We start from the raw sequence: 17133 nt of genomic DNA on the forward strand, positions 1-17133 counted from the left end.
TAATTAAGGGCAAAGGTTGCAGCGACCTCTCTGAATAGCGCAACCGACACAGAGCAGTATTTCGCAAGTACTGCAGCCTTTTTCCTCAGTATCCCTGACATCTGTAGTTCCCTCACTATCAATATATGCACAGATAGCCTGTGGGTCATGCTGATAAAGTGAAATGAATATACAGGTCTGTGTGTGTGCTACACTGGTGATGGAAGTTATGACAGGCGTATTTTGTTCAACTCTGGCACTCTGAAACAACATGAATTTTGTATGCTCTTACTCATAATGGCCACGCCTTTGACCCACATGCTCAGACAAATTCTCCCCCTATCCCTTAACCACCACCCCCCCCCCAAACCCCCACCTCAACCACACGTAAACACAAACACACCAGTCATCTTGCTTTGTGTGGGTGTAAATGGTATCCATGAAGTGCTTTCTAAAAAGGTTACGCTACCTCTGTACCCGCACCCCCCCCCCCCCCCCCCATTCAGCAGCAGGCTACAGTTAGGTATAGCGTGTCCCGTCAGGTTGCAAATGCACTCAGCTATCCATCTCAGGCGGCCACGCTAGAGGTAGTGTGAGGGAAAATCGCTAGCAGAGCTAATGGCACGTCATGTAGCATTAAACCAAGCTGACTGGGCGCTCGCCTCAAAAACCCAAAGCACTGGGCTGAAAGAGGAAGGGGGAGAGAAGCATCTTTTCACTCAAAAAGATTGTCTGTTGTTGGGTTTTGAGGCTAATTGGTGGTGAGAGGTTTGATAGGAGGCGGGGAGTTTCAGGTTTGTGGTTAATGCTACACATCTGACAGGCAAGCGTAGTAGGAACCCACTCAGAATCTGTCTTGATACAGGATGTCTTCAAGTGCTGTGGGAAATATTCTACTAACACTTTCAGAACGCATTACCGATCACACAATGCAGTAAATGCGGCTTGGAAACTCGCACGTTTTTGTTTTTTTTTTTTTAATCCGAGTTGCATGGCTGACATTTATGGGGCGTGCTATCAGAGGGAAACAGTGGAGAGCACAGAAGCAGTGTCAACAACTGACAATAAAAGTTAAATCCAGACACTTTATTGGCAGGGCCCTAAATCACTGTTATAGTCTTAGAGCACTTCACTATACCCGCTCTATCAGCAAATTGGAAACAACATCTGAAATCTTAGACATTCAACTAAGAACAAGTTAACTTCAGAATTAAAACAGGCATACTCGTACAGTATATACCCATTATTACATACGGACGCATATTTTTTACACTACTAGCAGTAACCTTCATACATTTCCTTTATACCACCAGTTCCTCCTGAGCTGAGATATGGGTTTAAGAAATACCCATTTATCTTTTGATGATGATTTTAAAACCACCTGATCCTCTAACTATGACTACTGAGATCTGACATCTGGGAAGTTTAGAAATTCCCGCAAGAGTCATTAAGGTTATGGAATGTACAAAGAACAGGGTTATTTTTGGTCTGATGAGGATGCCTAGTAATTTCCCATTAGGTCAACTTTCTTCTCCTACCACAGGTATTTTCCTTGGGCATGCCCCTGCAGTGGGTGTGTACGCCAGCACAAGCACAGCTGCACCAAGTGTGTGTGTGCATGTGTTTAATGTGTATGTTATGTAAGTGGAGTATGAGCCAGTCAATAAATGTGTGATTTGATGTGAGTTGTAAGATTGAGCATAGACACATCTCTTGTGTGTCTGATGTGCGGTATGTGCGTGAGGTTTTTACTTTGTGTGAACATGAGTGTGTACAAATATGGCTATATTACAGTATGCATTACTCTAAATAATGTGCAGTACACATCCAGGGCAGGTATGACACTGAGCCATTTTGCAGCCACGTTACCTTCCCTGCTGTGGCAGTTGATAGTAGATGACAGTGTAAGAGAAGCAGACCTGGCCGGGCGACAGTGAAACCTCACATTAACCTCATTTATCTGTGCCGTAGCTCTTCACCTGACCCTGCTACACCCTCAGTCTCTGATGAACACACTGGTAAAAAAAGCAAGCCTGAAGTGCAGAAGACACGCACAAGCACAAAAGCACCTAATCAAAGGCACAAATACACACAGAAAAATAAACACATGAAAACACAAACACACACATACAGAGTTAGACGGCAATTTTATGCAGCTGATGAAATATGCGATATAGTATTATACTTGTGGACAGGGGCGGATCATCCTGAAAAAAGCAGGAGGATATTGAATTTAGTGTTGTACCAGATACAACAGTAGACAGAAATGAATTCCATTAGGTGTGCACTGCCATATTTGTCTTGCACTGCACTTTTGTCTCTACATTCAAAGCAGGAGTGATGCCACCATCATAAAACAGTGTGTGTGTGTAATTCATGGCTTCAATTAAGTTGCCTCTCCTCAGCCAACAATGTATACAAACCAGTTACCCTGAAGAGACGCTCGTCAAGCAACAGTAGCAGACCACTGGAGAAACTTTGTGAAAATATGATCAATTAGATTCTAGTCTAGGAGGGTGGTGTCCTGATACTGTAATTGGTGATGGACTCATGAGACTCACAGGCAGTCAAGGAACATCCTGGCTCACTAGGCCTTATCTCTACAGGAGTGTATTAGCACACTTCCCTGACTGTCATAGCCAAATATCCCTATTCCAATGTCATGAGCTTACCACATAGCTTAAGGAAGGGAAAGAAATAATAGCCAGTAAGTCAGTCAGTCAGGCAGCCAGAGAGTCAGTCAGTCAGACGTGTATCCAGAAAGCTTGTCAGCTAGCTACCCTGCAGCCAAGCATCCAGCCAAATGTCCAGCCAGATGAGGCTGATCCACGGCCAGGCAGCCAGTCAGTCATCCAGTAAAAAAGATGAACTAGCCAAGCCACAACTACCAACCAGCCAGCCAGCCAGATAGACAGACAGACAGAGGGAGAAAGCCAGCAATCCAGCCACGCAGCCAGCAACTTGCTCTATTCAAACCACACCACAGCTTTGTCGGAGAGGGAATAGTTTCAGCCTTACAGACACTGTTTAAAATATTGCCTGCGGCTTAGTTGCACAGGCTTGTCTCAACCTGTCATCCCATGCCAACCCATGTATGCTCCTGACCATATGGTGACCCAGGCCCTCTGTTTTCATACACTGATGCATTGTCAGAAAGACGCGGATGGAGTTTAGCAACTGGCCAAAGACATACTGGAAATCAGGACCTCATTGCACATGCCACATCACAAACCATCAATGAAATTAAATGTTTCAGGGCTGACACTACCCATACTGCCATGAGCGGAGTCTCGACATCAGCATCCTAAGGAGTAAACAGTAGTAATGGAAAGTAAGTTTGTGCCAAGAAAAACATTGGTGAAGGGTGGGTTTTGGTATTCCAGGGATTGTTTCTATCACTGGCCATTTTCCTGTTATTGAATTCCTTTCTCTCAATGCATATCCTCCTGGCTTCAACTTAAGTCATTGTTGATACCCACACACCCACCTTGCAGCTGGGGTCTAGGGACTTTGAAATACCCCCAACAATTGAGGCAGCAGCCACAGTTTTTTAGGCTGAAAATTAGCCCCCTAAAGAACAAACACTGCTTATGAGTGGGATGCCAGTGAGGGATTTCATGCTTGTTGCAGCAGTAGCAACTAGTTGCAAAGTGTGTAAGGAAGCAAAATGCTTCCCTCAGCATTGCATACACATGGACAGCACGGTGGGGTACAGAATACAGAAAGTGACTTGCAAGAAAACACACTGGAATGTACTTGTATAATCTACTGCCCCAGCTTTTGCACTCAAAAAGATCATTTTTGTTTGTGAAAGTGAGGAAAAGTATGGTTTGGGAAATTTGCTGTCCTCAGCTGTCAAGGCTAAAATTCTCAAATATTACCAGTAAATTCAATTTAGTTGCTTTCCTAGCTCAAATTTAACATTCAAACAAAACCCCTAGCTATTTTAATACTGTAATATAGTTACACTATCCCCTTATATAAAATTGCCTTGAGTTTGAAATCACCTTAGACATTGATCAGTCGCTCCTAAAGTTCTATCACAACCTTCACACAGATACTCGTAGATATAATGTTAGGTTCAGGTTATAGAAATTATACATTTGTGCTCCAATATGCGTATCCTCAGTTTCTAGCATTCTTCTTTCATCTCTCTTGCTCATCACTATCTATCTGACTGTGTCCCAGGTTGTCAGCTTATCCCTGTCCCAGGCCTGCAGCTCTGTGGGGAAGAGAAGAGTCTGCAGGAGTTGTCTGACTGCCAGTCAGTGTCAACTTCACTCTGTAATCCTCTACTGCCTCTGATAAGGATAAGGTACAGAAGACTAGGCTAGCAAAAGAGAAGAGAAGAGAAGAGAAGAGAAGAGAAGAGAAGAGAAGAGAAGAGAAGAGAAGAGAAGGAATATGTAAAACCAAGTCATCTAGACTTGGAAGATTGAAGGGAACAACAGACACAAAAATGTACATGACACAACAATATGTTTCTGAAGTGGGGAGATGAGAAGCAATATTATTTAGAAAGAGGACTTGGAGAGTAACAATTTAAGCTACGAAACCAGATTCCAGTCCCCAAAAAGTGCTGTGGCTTTGTCATTGAGCAAGCCGCAGTTGAAAAAGCTTAGAGCCACTGCTCTATTATGCTCTATATAATACTATTAAGCATAGAGAAAATAACTCCAACCACATCTGGATGTCCTATAAAGAGTGAACGGTTATCATCTAGGTTCTCCCTCATTTAACTTGGCCCCCAAAAGGCCATCACTTAAAAACCTTTCCTCTCAGGCAGGCTTTACTTGGAATATGATCAAATATGAATCAAGGCAGAAAGATCACAGGAGTAGCATGCTGAATTAACTTTTGCATGATGATTTACATGAGATATCACATTTGATGTATAGCTCAGGCACAGAAGTCTTTCCAGAGAGAGTTTATTAAACAGCTCTGAGGGTCTTAGCTATTTGATGAGTTGCATGGATTCAAACTGATGCAGGAACTCAAAATTTGTAGCCTGAAAGCTTGTTGTTTGTCCACATGAGCACTCTGTCATCATTCAGACACTATACACTATGGAGCTCAATCCAGTTTAGCCTTTTACAGCAACCTGCTTGGAATATAGACAGCTGTATATCATGTCAGCTACACTGGCAGCCATTACAGAGCCAAAGCCAACACACGGCTGACTTAAGTCCCAAAGCCAGCTTCCCTTTTTCACATGGTTATTGAGCCATGCAGCGGCTTATCGACCCGACAGTGTAACACAAGTTTGTAGGATGGCTTTAGTCCTCTCTCCCTCCCTCTCTCTCTCTCTCTCTCTCTCTCTCATTCAGACACTGGGACTACTTTGGTCATTCAGAAGATTGGTATTGATTAGATTGCCACTTCAAAATAAAGACGGTAAGCACAGAAATAGGGCCACAAAGACCGCAAATTTGTGCATGCACGGTTATGTCCTCACACATGGGTAGAAATCCAGTAAGTGCAAGCGATAAAACAGAATAACAATACACTGACCATATTGTTATGATGAGAGTTTTAATTGAATTACACATTTAAAAACAACAAATGGGACTTTGACAATTACATCACCGAAGAAGTGATTAACGCCATAAAAAAAGAGGCCTCAGTGACCCTTATGTACACCGACATTTTCACTCTTTATGGATGAATTGCAGATTCAAGTGTCTGCCATGGAATCTCTATTGAATTGCCACCTCCCATAAAAACAGCTAACTAAGAAACACAAGGCACACACAAAGAACACACGGTGGAATGTTCTTTCACAACAAAATACAAAAAAAAAACCTCTCATTGATCCCCCTTTAAAAGCAGTATTCTGTGTGAGTGTGTCCTTTCTCTTGTGCGCCTGCATGTGTACTCTGTGCGCTCATGAATAGAGGAGGATGAAAGGAAAAGCTGAAAAGGTCTGAGCGCACTGCATGGTTCAACCAGACAGCTCAATCTCTTGATCTGCCCCCACCCCCATGCTTTGGTTTTTTTCAGAATCATTTTTCGCACACACATATTCACTTTTGTGTGTGAGTGTGTGTGTGTGTCTGTGTCCCACTTCGATCCCTTACTACCTACATTGCTTGTTCTTTGTGTAGCTTTTGCTTCTTGTGTAAAAGGAGAAGACTAAGGATTAACTTGTGGCAGCAGTCTGGTGTGAATGCAGAAAATAGGGGTTGACATCATTTTCATTATCCCACATCAAACTTAAGGTTTTGTATGTGAAAGTAACATGCAGTGTAAAACACGGAAACAATATCAGAAGGAGAGGGGGGATGAAGGAAACTGGAGAAGAATGTCTAATCAATATGCTGAACTCTGCAAGTTGCTGAAACGCACATCCTTAAGACCTATAATTCATGTGCTATTTCTTTCATTGCTTTGTCTCTTCTTAGTGTACAGTTATCTCTTAAGACAGAATGGGTGCAGCTAAATAAACTTTGGTGTGTGTTTACATTATAACAAACATCTGTGTTTTGTTATGGCTCCTTGCAGCATGCTTACACCGTGTAGATGAGAGTCTGCACTCTGCAAAAAGAAAGGATGCATCAAGGAAACTTTGTTTCTTCAGATTATTATTTGATGCAGTGTGGTTTAAATAACACTGTCGTATTGGTCTGCCCCAAAACCACCTAAAGCTTTTGCGGACTTGAGCGCGTAGCAGGGTTTGTTTGCTTTTATCTGTGCTCAAGAGAAGACACTATGATCTGACAGGGGGCAAAGCAAGCTAAAGCGTACACCTCACCCATGTAGACTCCAAACATCTCAGGGGATATGAGTAATGCTATTTCAGATTTTGAGAGGTGAGTGAGTGAAGGGTGCTTACGTGCATCTACACTCCACTACACTTCTGCCTGCAGTGTGTCACCTGTCAAAGTTATTCTGTATGTAAATGTAAAGAGTAACTACTGCTGTTACAACTAACTCCTCTATAAATAACCACACACACACACACATGCCCACACACATCTGTTTCAGGTGATCGATTTGACCCATTTGCCCCTCCCACCCATCATTCACTCTGCCTGTATTTGCAGGTTGGAGTGTAAAGCCATTTCTGTCACGAATTCATTCAACCCTGAAATCTCCACCCAGTTCTTACCTGGAAATCTCTCTGTCTCTCTAACCCCACACACGCTCACTAACACCCAATTTTCCTCTTTTCCCTTACGTAGGCAGCAAATTCCAAAGACAAAGAAAACACTCTAGCATGATCTAGCAGATGTGTGTATTCATGTGTGTTTGAGTGTGTGGGTCGGTGTGCACATATGGCTCTGACAAATGAGCCGGGCTCAGTTAAATGGCTTGTGATTAGGACACATTGGCATCTAATTGCCCCTCATTACCATTTGAAAGTGAGTGGCAGCTGAAATCAAAGGCTATGGTGGCAGTGGTAAAGTGCAGTGCAGTGCATTTGTGTGTGTGCATATGCGGTAGGCGGGTGGAACAGCACGCCTGATTCAGAGTGGCATGACTGCACAATAGAGCACTATAGTTTCGTCTTTCTCTATCACAAAGCCTTCACGGTCACCATTACAACTAAGGCAAAGCCCAAAGTCGCTCCAATCTAAAACTCCTTGAAGTCCTACCGGTGCCCAACTACAATTACTCCCTCTACTGTTCCTTAAATATACAGTTTCTATATTTCTCTCTCACCCCTTGACACTCCCACAGTAACTATACATTTTAACATTTTGTCATGTCAATTCTGGACATGTCTGTAAGCTCATCACATGGTCAAATCTTCCCTGTCTTTACAACCCACCATGTACAAACCTGTCTATCTTCACTCTCCACCCCTTGTATTAACATCTCTCCTCTGGTAATGTACTCACCACCCTCAAGACAGCCAGGCATTAGATGTCAGCCTCCAGCCTGAAAGACCTGGTGCTGAAACCGCTAGGTTTAACTGTTGTTCCATCCCAACCCAACCCTGAAATTCCTTTCTAAAATCCTGGAATGCACTGTTTCCACTCAGCTTAACTCACATCTGCAAGGAAATATCTGTCATGGCACCAAAACTGCCCTATTCAAATTCACACAGCAGCTGACTTTAGCCCATGCTCCAGCCCCACTCTTCTCAGCTTGAATTCAGCTTTTCACATGGTGTCTCATTAAATCTTCCAAAAATAATCATCCTCTATTAGCATGGCCAATTCTGTACACCTTTGGTTGATATCTAATACAGGAAAGTTTCTCTCCATAAACACCAGGACCTCAAAGACCATCTCATGGTGTCCCACAGAGATTAACACTGGGTCCCCTTTCCTCTAACTTGCTGTCTGTACAATACATAAAACTGAATGAGTCAAAGTCCCGCCAAACAAAATAGTAACAAAACTGAAATTCATATAATTGGTCCAAAATATAATCCTACAAATTAAAATAGTTTTAATGTCTCTGTGGATTGCAGTTCCCTCTCTGCTCAAACTAAAAGCCCTGCTTGTAATTCTTTTCAACTCCCTTTCCATGGAGCCTCACAGAAATTCATTCACCCAAAAATTTGACTTTTGTCCATTTTTGTTTATTTGATGTTTTCTATTTCTGTCCCAAGTTATCATAAAAACACTCAACGTCATTCACCTCCTTGTCACCTTCAAACTGCGCTACAGAGTTTACGATAATTTTCCTAAGTCTTAAATAAACTCTGTTTTTTTTAGAACCTCTCTGTCCACACTATTACTCACACCTGAGACATAAACACATCGCCCCAATCCACCATTTATTTATCTATCTCTTCTTCACAAAAGACTATGTGGACTTGCCCCACTCCCTGTTGTTGTTATTGATTTTTGCTCTTAAGACACTATGATATATAATATTACACCGCAAATTCAGTATGGTAACCCTAGGCCTTGAAAATACTGAAGAAAACAGACACAAGCAGATATAGCAAGTAATTTGCATGATTGTTTGTTTGCAGCATATAAAAATCTACAGGCGAGGCAAACCATTTAAGGTGAAAGTTCACCTTATCACTATGGCCTAAATTTAATTATTCACAAAAATATATACAGTTTTCTTAGTTCATTCAAAACATACAATATGCTGGAGGTCTATAAAATATAAATGTCAGAAGAGTTGATAACATTCTGCTGAATAGATCTGTATAACATGAAAAAAAGCTTTTGTGATGTTGTATTTCTTAGACTACCAGTTTGACACTATGACCCCAAAAAGACCTATGGCAAATAACAAATGCACCCAAACGACACTGCCATTACCCAGACACATCTTGTCAGAAAACTGGAAAAAAAAATAGTGGTTATCAGATAAAAACAAATTCAATTTATCTGTTACCTGCTCCCATAGACCCATAGTTTGTACTCACACCCTTCACAGACCGGTAGCCATTTCTTTTACAGTGATATTTCTGTTACAGTGATATTGACTGAAGACCCATTGTAACAGCAGCAAAAATAGACATGTCCATAACATAACCATAAAACCAGTGCTGAAGCCAATCAAGGCGATTCTTAATTGATCTGTGTGGACTATATAAAGAGTGCTCCAATGTGCTTCATTAAAACTCTCCAACTGTTTCCTAACGAACAACGTTGCAAGACACAAAGCCACAAAGCACCAAGAACAAATAAACAGCAACTTGTAGTTTTATTTATAGTGTCATCTCTCAGCAACCGGTGTGGGAAGAGACACTTCTATCAATTATTATATATTATATAAATATTGTCTTGGCAGACAGTCAATTTTAAAGGAACTAGGTAAAGATTGAGTTGAAAAAAATGTGTAAATTACTTTCGTGGCACAATCCAATAAATATTAATCTATATGCTCACTGGGTATGAAATGCTGTGCATTTATTTTTACCAAAATTTTGCTAAATGAGACTGGTGGTTGGCAAAATTGTATGTGTTTGGGGTGTACTGTGCAGACAATCAGGGCCTGCAACTCTTAATATGTTGCACAAGAAATCTGAAAGGTTTTTATAAAGTCTGTGGCTGTTGCGTGCAACCTACACACTTTTTTTGTGAAGCAGTAGGGTAAGGGCTGACACTAAAATGGCAAATTTTATGTGAAATCTTCCCCCACACTGTAAAACCTCCTCAGTCATTTAAACATTTATGTATGGACTGTCCCCAACAGTAAGTTAACAACCTTTATATACTGGCTAAAAATAAATTTATTCTCAGAATTTTTACTTCCTATATTCTTGGGTTCAGATGTATTACTACCATATGCTGACATAACTGTGAGTGTAGCTTTGTGATGAGGTAACTGTATAGTGTCAGCCCTCTTTAGGATGACTAGTTCATTCATTGCCTATGGGAAGGCAATTCAAACACGAGAAGAGATACAGTCAACAAGTAAAGCTGGCTTTAAACTGCTTTTATTCAAACTGCAAATAACTGCACAGACACCTTAAGGGGAAATGTGTTTAGATTTCTGTAGAATTGCAGCTTGCTTTTTTTTTTTTTTTTTAAATCTTCAAGAGTTACATTTGTCCATCCATTTGGTCTCGTTTGGATGCCATATTAAATTCAAAATGTGAGTGAAGCATAGGCTACCACTCGGGACGCATAGCCTACCCTGAGTGCTACTCCGAGGTGTAAACAGAGTAAAAATAGCCTGCTATCACAGGCTTCCCTACAGTCCCGTTATATAATGGTCCAAGCTAGGATGAATGACATCACGGGTAGTCCAGCAATCACAAACCCTATGTCCTTTACAACCAGCTGGCAATGTAAAACACTGTGAAGTAACATGTTACATGGGCAAAAATAAATACCTTCAATCAGCGGTCGAAACATGCAAAACAGATGTAACTACGTTTTCGCCAACACCGGACAATTTATGTAGTGTGTTTAGTTGTTCTTCGTCTCTTTTCGTGTAGAGAAATCACTTCCGCGATGGTGAAACGTAGATAAAAATGTAATGCTTTGCCTTTGACAGTCCTTGTCAGTAAGAAAAGAGTTCAAAAGAAGGCACGTAAGGCTTGAAGCGACGCTATTTAGCGGTGCTTGTCGGTGTTTTCCGCTAAGAAACAGTCTGCAAAGAGCAAATGTTTGAGCCGAGGTCGAGTGGCGCAGTTACTGGAAGTGCAGCGCCTGCCCGACACCAGCTCGACCGGCGGACGCGCTCCTAGCTCGGTCACAATCCTGCCAAAGCTCCGCTCTCTTTCGCTCCACTTAAACACTACTTTGCATTTACGTTCCGAAATGACAAGAATATACAGCCAAACCCCGCACGCCCCTGTACCGTTTGGTCACTTCAAAAATAGGTCAGAAGGCGAAGTAAACATTTTCCAAGCATTTGAAGTAAACCAGAGCGTCAGCGCCACCCTGCCCAGTTCTTCCAGCCATTTTCTCTACACAGCTCCACAAGAGAAAAGTGGCACGGTGGAAGCAATGACAGGTTGGTGAAACGAGCACTGAATGAATAGTTTTGCGTGACTTACTGTTGGGTGTAACGGGCTGTTGAGTTTGTGTCTCTCCTTGTTGCCAGGGCTCCCCTGCTCTGCTCCGGCGCTGACGGTGGAAAGCGTCTCCCCTCCTAATGATGTCTGCAGCGCACTGCTAATAGCTCTCTGTCCCCACCTTCAGAGGGAGAGAGAGGGAGAGAGAGAGAGAGAGAGAGAGAGAGAGAGAGAGAGACAGAGAGAGAGAGAGAGAGAGAGAAGTTCAGAAATGGAGCAGTTTGTAAGCCACTCATGCAAAAATGTGAGGAGGGCTCGGAGCAGAGCAAACAGCGACAGAATTACAAGATAAGTTTACTGACAGTACTAGGGCGTGAGAAAACACGGTGCATATGCCGTGATTAGTTCAAGTGCGTGTGTTTAGATATATTCATGGCATAAGCTGCATTTTTAAGAGGAGAGACAGAAAAAAAGACGTGGTTTTATGTTGTTTGATTATAATGATTTTTAAATTCAATATGATACAGAGCTTGTTTTAGCCCTGTCAGTAGTAGGAGAACTTAGTGTTAATGAACATTTCAGTAGCAAATGTCAACAACGTAACATCAACTCGAGGGAAGTTTTAGTTGTGACAATCCACTAAAATAGGGGCCATATTGGAGCATGACTTAGTACTTTCACTTTTGATAGGTTATGCATTTATCTTTTAATTAAGTGACCTTTTGAATGTAGGACTCACTTTTTTGTAACCGAGTTTTTCTGTTTTTCAGTTTTACTTCTTTTACCCAAGTAATACATCTGAATATTTATGTGCCACTGCTACATCAGATAGGGTACCTTTATTGTTAGTTTAAGTACATATATTGTGAAACTCAAAAAACAAAAAATAAAAGTTGCTAGATGTTGTTAGAGCATAATACATAATACAGTGAGTATTCAAGACGAACCACGAAGGGGAAATACCCCACTGGATTTGAAAATGTATCTCTAATTTTTGAAACACTGGTGGTTATTGTTTATACCATGTGCTCAGCCCTACATGATATCACATGCTCAGGATACTATACTATGTTTACATCTGACTGCACATTAAACCTTTGACATTTCTCAGAGAACTGCTATGAACAGGCATTTGAGGTAGAGAGCTCGGGATCTTAGAGAGAGCCAGCACAGCTGAGGGCGATGACTGATAGTCAGCTGACAGTGACAAGGTGGAAAATCTCATTTGTAATCATTTTCACACACAAACAGCCATAAACATACACAAAGTCGTGGAGTACTACTGGAAAACATGTTGATGAAAGACCTTTATGTACTCACGTCATGACTCAGTTATTGCTAATTCACTTTACGCTGCCAAATGAATCAAGAGTTCTGTGAGGTTCAGCAGTTTCCTTAATATGAAGTGTTATTCCAGTGAGTACCAAAAAAGAAAACACATGATCAAATCAACCACTAAAGTGACTAAGATACTATTACTGATAAAAGTGTTTAAATCAACTAATGAAGTTAACATTAAAGAAGTATTTAAATACCCAGTCAACCAACCCCTCCCCACTGTTTTGAGTGGTGTTTTTTATAATGTTGATCTCTGTGACCTCTCCCAGATTTCCAATATGGCAGCAAGTGGCTTCACCTCTTCGTCACGGGAGAGTGCAACCTGACACTGACCATGAGCCTTAGGGTGCACGAGGCTGCAGAGTGACAGACGATCAGGGATGTATCCCACTCCCTGCCAGTCACTCAATAAGTGCCCTATTGTCCAGTACTCTATTGTGCCCTTGTCACATGTATGCCAAACAAAGAGCCAGAGAGATAGGTTGCCCTGTGTGCCAGAAGGCTAGCATTACATTACATTCATGGCCTGGATGCATAGAAATGAAGAGACACAGTCTGGTGGTGAATGGACTTTGATATTTGAATGGAGATAGGAATGAAGAGTTTCAGTTCAGAACCATTTATTATGCAGACTATATACAGTACATGCTGTGGGATACTTGAAGTCCCTGTGGTGCTTCCTGTAGTGCCACAGTATGAGGTACGTTCATAGCATGTGTGTCAGGTCAGAAATCAAGAGGGGACACTAAGTTGACAGCATATCGCTGAACAAATCACAAAGTGTTCCCGATCAGTGATTTAATTACAGGGTTGCGTGGCATCTTGCTTACTCACACAACTGCACGCGTATACACATTTGCATACCCACAAGCATACACAAGCAGTCTACTCTCTTGTTCCACTCTGCATGTACTTACAGGTATACACCTTCTCACTTTTACAGCAAGCTGATGAACATATGGAAAACTTCAGCTGAACTAATGCAGGTAGAAGTAAGTTCAGCAGTAGCCTGTCTGCCAAAGCCTTCAGCTGAATGACTTGCACCATTCAGAGTATAAAAGTATAAAGGGAACACCTACTGTAGTTGTACGAGTGTGTGTGTGTGTGTGTGTGTGCAGCAGGGCCATGGCGTGCTTGAGGAATAATAAAGAACTACTCCCAAAGGAGGAGCAGATTCTTAGAGGGTTGGGTTACTCCCTAGAGATGTACCTGTGTTCTTTGTGGGAGGTGTGAACAGTGTTACTGTCAAGGACAATAAAGTGTACCAGGTGTGGCCTGTATGGGACGAGCCTTGAGAAATGAAAATGGTATTTTGTGAGGTTAAATGACTCATACTTTAAATGTCAGTGCAATTTTTGAACCTCAGTGATTAAAAAAGAGATTTCTTTTGGGGAAAAGGTGCCAAATTAAATATTAGAAACGGAATATGACTTATCACCAGTCGAGAAAAGCTCAAGCCCAAATATTTGTGTCAGTTTTTAACTCTTTCTAACTAGAAAACCAAGAACGGCTTGTACTCAACTAAAGACACTCAAGTAAATAAGTCACCTACTTTAGTGACAAGTATACACAAACAAGGGATTTGACACTTCACCTGGGATATGAATAAATAACACTCTCAACTTAAAACATGCACTAAGGTAGATAAATAATTAATCACTGCCAGCCTCTGGAAGGAGCTCTTAAGGGATTTTCAAAGATTTTAATGGCCATGGACATCTCTTCTTTATTGGACAGCGGAGTAACAGAGAAACACAGTGTCTAAAGTGCACGCCACTTAACGTAGTACACTCAGCTATTGAGCACCCCAGCTCTCCAGGCATTCAGATGATTGCATTTTCTTTATGTGCGAATTTTGTGATTTACCTGTGCAGCCGGCGTGAAAGCAGAAGCAGGAGAAAGAGTAGGCCGATGCATCGTCATGATAACTCTTCACATTCTCTGCAAAATCCAGTAAGAACTTTCTTAGTAGAAGAGGAACGCTCATCCTGTATGCTTTGAAAGCAGCTGTCACTTCGGATTTCAAGGCCGCACTGTGTGCTGAGGTTCTCTCTCCACACAGGGCATGGCGTGTTTCTCAGCTGCTCACTGCTCCCCCTGTTGCTCAAACACGGAACTGTTTCCAAGCTTTAGGGTCAGATGCTAGACAGTTTTCTACAAAACACTTTGCAAGGAGAATAGTAAAGTGTTTAACTTTACACTGTTACTATGTATTTTTTAGTAAGATTTACTATGGAAATATATTAATCTTCTTTATTAATATTCACTGCTTTACTTCTAAAGAGACACCTCTGAAAGGATACTATTTTGGAAGAAATAGGTTATGTGGTCTCCAACATTTTTTTCTAGGAACCTCCACAGCCCTGTTAGATGAATTTAACTGGTGTATAATTATATCTATATATTTTACCTGCCAACAAAGGAAGGCATGTCTGTGTGATGTGCAATCTGGTCTGGAGTCTAAAGTTGCATTGGATTCTTTTTTCTGACTTGCTTTTCTTTCAATAAGGAACCCAGAACAATCAATAAAGTAAGACTTTTTCACTTCTTCTTTTTCACTTCTCACATTCAATTGTTTCCCATTCCTTCCCCCATCTTTTCAAACTGTGTGCTGTAGCAAAGATATCGATGCATCTCAGTCACATGTAACTTCTTCACTCAAACAAAAAAAAGAAATTGAAACCAGTTTCTGCAGCATCTAAATCAGCTGGTAACAGCTCACTAATATACCATCATTTTCACACCAGCTCTCTAACAACCAAATTACACAGGCTTAAAGTTGCCCTTGCAAGTGTAATCCTACAGTGAATGGCTGCTATTGGCTAACCTGTTCTCACACACCTTCCCCACTCTGCGACAAGGGAGAACGAAGCGAGGAGGATTAGGATGCAAAGAGAGTTCCCTAATCTGTGTATTAACAGCAGCCAATTGAATCAGGCTGTCCTGGGCAGGCAGATTTTGGGAAGTAATCTGTAGTGCCTTAATGTGATCTGTATAAAAATCCCAGACCTAATTGGAATGGAGAAACATAGACATAGCATATACATAAATGTGTCTCATTCTCACACTTTCTGTCTCTCCTAAAAATCCAAACACACTCATACAAGCATGCACACAGTATTTCTGCTTTTGCACGTGCATGCACACAGAGAAATCTGGCTTCTGAATATTGCTGTGAGTATTGCAGCAGATCAGAAATTACATCACATTTTGACATAAAAAAACATAAGAAGATTGGAAAGAGAGGCTCAGAGCAAAGAAGAGCATGGTGTGTGTGTGTGTGTGTGTGTGTGCGTGTGCATGTGTGTGCGCATGTGTATCTATCAGCCGAACTCCCTCTCTATGAAAAAATAATTGGCTCTTAGTTCTGGACCTCGAACTTATTATTAGACCGCTGCCTTTGTAGATGAGACTGCAATATTACAGAGACACAGAATGTTTTTCTACTTATTATACAGACTCTGAACGGTTGTTTCAGCCTTTGCACTCCCTGTTTAAACCTCAGATCATATTGGTGGTAATATTTAAAACCACTTTCACCTTTACTGTAATTCTCTCTGCATAAGGTGTCAGCTATTTCTTAAGTGTGATGTCTGAGTTCAGAGCTCCATCCCCCAAAATAAAAACAAGAGGCCCCTCATGTATCATGAATGAGTGTGGTTCCTCAGCCATCTTTTTTGGTTTAATAAGGGCTAAAAAAAAAAAATCTGTTATGCCTGAGCCACTCTCCTCCTACTAAGCAGTGACTTTAATTATTGACCAGGCAATGGAGGCTCTCCAACACACATTTGTACACACACAAATACCCTAACGTGCATGCACGCACACATGCATGCAAACAGTGGTGAGTGATATCAGGACAGGGCTCTGCAGTGCACAGTCACTAACTCCGGGGTCAGCGAGGAGTCAGCTGGATAATAGATGAGCTTGAAAGAGGCAGCTGACAAATCTGTAGCACTCGCCTTACACCCTGCCTGTCTGATTTTTTCCCTTGTTTGTGTATGACAGCGTGACTGCGTTAGAGCAGAGAGAGAAACTGACAGTGCGAGGAGCCACTTTTTGCAACACAAGTGAGCGGGAGAATGGCAGAGACTGAGGTAAAGGAGAGAGGAAGAATGTCCCTTTGATCTATTGTGAAGGCGGCGTTTTAAGGAATAGTTTTGGGAAATACACCTATTTTCTTTCTTACTTAGAGCTGGAGGAGAGGATCAAGATCACTGTCCTATCTCAGGATGAAGCTATAGCCAGCAGCCAGTTAGCTTAGCTTAGCATAAAAACTAGAAACAGTTTATGTGCTACACCATGTCTTGGACAGGAGCAGTGGTCTGAAGACAGACATGAGGGTGGTACTAATCATCTCAGCTAACTCTTTGTAAGGAAAGTAATGGAATCCAACTTCTTCCAGATTAAATGAACAGTCTTGTATTCAGTGATTA

General features: G+C 41.6%; 1 protein-coding gene across 1 annotated transcript in view; it reads right to left on the reverse strand.

The window, feature by feature from the left end:
- The window catches only part of atxn1a (ataxin 1a), a 90295-nt gene extending 78793 nt beyond the window's left edge, over positions 1 to 11502 (reverse strand). Inside the window, exon 1 of the mRNA XM_041053794.1 lies at positions 11402 to 11502. The gene's annotated coding sequence lies outside the window, so the exon portion shown is untranslated. The remainder of the gene's footprint in view (positions 1 to 11401) is intronic.
- Between the last annotated feature and the right edge of the window lie 5631 nt (positions 11503 to 17133).

Source organism: Toxotes jaculatrix, chromosome 13 (assembly GCF_017976425.1).
Source record: "Toxotes jaculatrix isolate fToxJac2 chromosome 13, fToxJac2.pri, whole genome shotgun sequence".
NCBI lineage: Eukaryota > Metazoa > Chordata > Actinopteri > Toxotidae > Toxotes > Toxotes jaculatrix.